Genomic DNA, 5,438 nt, shown 5'->3' on the forward strand with positions numbered 1-5,438 from the left:
GCAGGTGGATTTTCAAAGACCTAGTGCTTCTAAGGCTCACAAGAGCCCTTTGTTCTGGAAGTACCAATTAACATCTCCTGAGGGGACAGCAGCTAGGGAACAAAGCTGGTGGAATTATTTGTGGGGCAATGTCTCTTTCTGTCACTTGCAGTGACATATGAATCATGCTCTATTAAATTATTGGAGAATGCTACTAAAAAACTAAACACCAAATACATATCCTAAAAATATTCAAGTTCTGTGAACTATGGCATGGATTATTGGGGTAACTCAAATTTGATTTAAAACCTGTTTCCAGAAGGATTTTTTTTTCTTTTTAATTTTATTTATTTATTTATTTGTGTGTGTGTGTGTGTGTGTGTGTGGCCAGCTCAGCCCACCAGGGAACGGGGCTGGCTGGCATGTGGTGCTGGGGGATTGAACCATGGTCCCTGTGCATTGCTAAGCTTGTTCAAAGTAGGTGCTTTAGACCACTGAGCCATCTCACCAGCCCCAAGGATTTCTTCATAAGGTTCTCTCTCTCCCTGCTCCTCCCTCCTTCCCTCCCCTCCCCTCCTCTCCCTCCCTCCCTTCCTCCCTCCCTTCCTTCCTTCCAGGAGCCTTGTTATGCTGTTCAGTCTAGTCTTGACCCCCTTGCCACAAGTGATGGTCCCACCTCAGCCTCCTGGGTGCTGAAGCGCACACACACCACCATACCCAGACACTGAAAGTTTCATGTGGTCTTACCACACTTTGGCAGGTACTGGATCCCCACACTGGCCCAATGGCCTGAAGAGCTCTCTGAGGCCTACAGGGCACCCTGCAAGGGAACTATTTACACTAATGAAAGCCTGCTGCCAGCCCTTGCTCTTTTGTCTTGCTGACAAGTTACACCGTATAGTTGCTAGGACTTCAATGTCTCTCCCAAAATTTCATGTGTTGGAATCCCAAGCCCTGGATTCCATTCCTTGATCATATTTGGAACTAGAGCCTTTAGGAGGTAACTGGGGCTAAAAGAGGTCAAAAAAAGTAGAATCCCCAAAGGGAATTAGGAGGGTTGTTGTTTTTTTTTTTTTTTTTGTACTGGGGATGGAACTCACGACCTTGTGCTTGCTAGGCAGGCACTTATACTGCTGAGCTATATCCCCCACCCTAGGAGATAATAAGAAGGGGAAAAGCCAGACATGGTGGCACACACCTATAATCCTAGCAATGATAAAGGGAGAAAAACTCATCTCGGGTGGGTGACCTCCAAACCATATAGGGAACCTCCAGATGACATAGGGAAAAATGATCTCCCGACCTGACCTGCACAAGTTCGTGTTCTCTAAAACCGAAGAATGAATTTTAGGAACAAACGGAGGTTATGAGCAGAATATATTTATTGAGGGAAAGAAAGCTCCTGTCCAAGAAAGGAACAGGAGGGGGGCCGAGCGAGTAGTTCCCCGGGAAGCTGTCTCTTCCAGGGACCTTTATAGTGTGAAACCAAGTGGGGTTAGGTAGAGAAAGGGGGAACTCGCTTAGGTGGAAGTGGGGTAGGACAAAACTATGGTCAACCAATGGGATTACAAGCACCATTGCTCAGGTAAAACTGATTAAATCCAATATCAAATGGGAAAGAGAGTCACGTAGCAAGCAGGCATGAATAGGGCATGAATACGGGACAGGGTCTCTCCCTGTTGGGGGTTGGAATAGTGACTCACCTGGGTCTTTTCAGATGATCAATACCTATTTAGAATATCAATCCCAGGTGCTACTCTTTTAGCATTTGTTTGGCCTTTAGGTCTTTAGGTCTGGTTCACAGCACAGCATCCGCCCCTCCCACAGTTGCAAGGCATCTCGTCTTTTGTACTGTCTCCTTCGAGGGCCTGGCCCTGTCTGACTGCCTATAATATTTCTAACTCAGCTGCCTGCAATAGCAGGAGGATACTCATGAATTTAAGGCCATAGTAAGACCCTGTCTTGGGGCCGGGGAGATAGCTCAGTAGAATAAGTGCTTGTCTGGCAAGCTCAGGGTCCTGAGTTCAAAAAAGGACAAGACCCTGTCTCAAAAAGGTGGCAGGGGGAGTGGTGAGGACAGACCTTCCTCTGTATGCCCCTGCTGTCTGCCCATGTGATGCCTTCTGCTACCTTATGATATGGTAAGAAGATCGCATCAGATGCAGCTGCTCAGTCTTTGATTTCTCAGCCTCTAGCAACACAAAATAGACTAAGTGGTCAAGGGAAGGAAAGATGGCTCTCCCACCCCCCACCACATAAAACACTTCAAGTCACAGAGCCGTGGCTCTGAGACCCTAGAGCCCTGCCTACCCTGTTCCGCACCTCCTGCTCCACTCCCATTCTGCTCATGTAGAGTACCCTTCCTAAGTTTCTCTCCCATCTTCTTACCAGCCTTTCAATACCCAGGTAGCACAATGCCACCAGGAAGCCTTCCTGATTGCTCTGGAACACTCTAACCTGTCTCTTCTCTGGCCTCCTGTGTACACCCTCCCTGGTCCTCACTGGGCTTGACCACAGCCTCTCTGTGACTCCTCTTGCTTAACTTTCCAGAGCTCCTACTTGCTTTGCCAGCCAGCATGTGAGGCCCAACAGCCTGGCCAGACACAGGGTTCAGGGCGAGGGAGATACTCAGAGGTACTCAACCATGCGCTGGTTGATGCATCTGCCCACCTTTCCCTGCTCCCAATTCCAGAAGGTCTCAGGAAAGATCCACCGGGTGAGGCGGGAGCAGCTGCCTCATGCACACACATATGCATCTGTGGCAGATGGAATTAAGCTGGAGGGGCCTCAGAACCCTCAAGATGCTGGGAGGAAGGCCCTTGGGCTGGAAATGGAGTTTGGGGAACCTAAGAGCAGCAGAACCCATTGGGACAGTGGAGCAAATGTCCAGCCGCTGGATTTCTCACTCCCCAATCCCATTATCCATCCTCAGGGACTGTCCCTTCTCTCATTTTGGCTCCCTGAGGCCATCTCCAGTCCAAACTCAGGCTGCTCTCCATACACCCAAGGCAGACCCAGGTGGGCCAAGGCCCAGGAGCTGAGGACAAAGCCCCTCCTGCTCCAGGGACCCCCCAAGCAGAGTCCTGTGTGATGATGGGACAGCCTCTGCCTTTGTCCCCAACCCTAGGCCACAGCTGGGGCTGGAAGAGGTGGTAACCTAGTCCAAGAAGGGTCCCGCTGCCTAGTCCCTGCCAGTAGCCACCTGTTCCAGTCTCTCCTGCAGGGGGCCGAGCACTACGAGATGCCTGGCCTGGCACGTGTCTGCCCTCAGCCTGGTCTACCCTGTGCCCCCATCCTGAGGGCCTCTGCCCACAGCCCCAGAGGAGAGGCTCTCTCCTGCCTTCTCCCTGGCACCCTAAGGAGGGTCACTCATCTATAAGGCTCAAAGGTTGATGCCAACCATGAGTTTTGCCTTCTTCCCCAGCTTATTCCATGAGGCACAGGTATACAGGTACGGAACCATGACTTTATAACCGTTATATTCAGTATATAGACTTTTATATGTGTGATACTTCACTAAAAAGCACATATCCGCCCCAAAAATATATATCAGAAAAAGAAAAGTATGTATATTTTAATACTAAATTTATTAATCATGAGATTAAAACAACCTTTGACCTCTACAATTATAAGAGGTGTTCAAAAGGTGACCATTAGCTTCTAGATATTAGTGAACTGTTGAACTATGTATATATATTTTTTGGCAGATTCATACCCATTCCATGGAGTATTACTTGGCAATGAAAAGGAATGACTACCAAGACATAACAACTTGAAGGAATCTCCAGGGAGTTATTCAAGGTCAAAAAAAAAAAAGGCTCATACCACATAATTCCATTCATAAACATTTTTGAAATGACAAAATTTGGAAACAGACAACAAATTAGTGGGTGCCAGAGCTTGTGGGGAGGGGCAAGGGTGGAAGGGCCATGAGTATAAAGAAGAGCCGCCAGACCCTGGTGGAGACAAAACTGCTCTGTGTCTGGACTGTGGTGGTGGAAACACGGGCCCTCCCACATGGTAACATTGCAGAATCACACATGTGCACTTCTATAAATGAGTACAGGTAAAACTGACGTGAACGATTCATGGGTCATATTTATGTCAGTATCTGATAGATAGATGTCTCGGCTGAATTTGTCACCACTGCTTGTGAATCTGTAATTGTCTTAGTAAAACTATTTTTCAAAAAAGAAATATAACTGTACAAAAGGAGAACCTTGGGCAAGACAGGAGCCTGGGAGTGACGGGGCTGCCCCTCTCTCCTCTGCCCTCTCCTCCACCCCTGGGAGTTCTTCCAGAAGAGGTCTGAGAATCCACCCCACCACACCAAGACCTTTGCCCCCTCTCACGAGAGACACATGGTGTTCACAGCTCAGCATTCCATATCTAGGGCTTCAGTTAGGAACAGGAGAGATAAATTCTGATAAAGGAATGGGTCTGGGCGGGGAGTGGAATTCTGTGAAGCTTATCTCACTGGCTTTACATCCCACAGAAAATGCACTGGTTCCACCTGAAAGCCTCTCTCTGTACAGACTCAGGGTTCAACGATAGAATTGAGGATTTTATGATTATCTGAGCACCAGTGTCCTAACTTATCATGTTCTAAATGCCCACAATTCACAGGGGGCTGCGGCAGTCTGGTGCAGTGGAAAAGGGGTCTGAAAGAATCAGGTTTAAACTCCAGGACAGCAGCCATGTACAAAGCCCAAACCCCTAAAAGCAACTGGTGGGGTGACTCTGGCAGTCTGGCAGTTCCTCAAAAGTGTTACCATAAGAATCACCACATGACCAGCAGTTTCGCTGCTAAAGCAGAAATAATTCCATGTCCATCAACAGAAGCCTAAAAACATGCACTGTGGTACAGTTGTGTGGCAACACATTTTTATCAATGAAAAGGAATAAACTACTGATACATGTTACAATTTGGTTGAGTCTTCATTAATTACACTGAAGAAAGCCAACCTAGAGGACCACGCTGAAATGGTTCGTTTATATGAGAACTGATGAACCTATCGAGTCATAGAGCAGAGTACTAGTTGGCAGACCAACAAGGAGCAGGAGCAGATGCTTAAGAGGGTTTCTTTTTTTTTTTTGTGGAACCAGAGATTGAACTTAGGCCCTTGTGCTTGCCAGGGAAGCGCTTATTCCACTGAGCCATCTCCCCAGCCCCTTAAGAGGGTTTCTTTTGGGATGATGAAAATAGTATGGGATCGGTGGTGATGGTTGCAAAATCATGTAAATATCCTAAGAATAACTAAAGTATACACCTAAAGGGTGGTATGGTATGTAGGCTATATTTCAACTGAAAAAGGAAAGCCAGAGATAAATAAGTATGGCATATTTAATAGCCAGATTATCTCACTGTCTCAATCCCAATCTCTGTCTCTGTCTCTGTCTCTGTCTCTGTCTCTCTCTCTCTCTCTCTCTCTCTCTCTCTCTCTCTCTCTCTCTCTCTC

This window comes from Octodon degus, unplaced genomic scaffold (genome assembly GCF_000260255.1).
Source record: "Octodon degus isolate 3935 unplaced genomic scaffold, OctDeg1.0 scaffold00058, whole genome shotgun sequence".
Classification (NCBI taxonomy): domain Eukaryota; kingdom Metazoa; phylum Chordata; class Mammalia; order Rodentia; family Octodontidae; genus Octodon; species Octodon degus.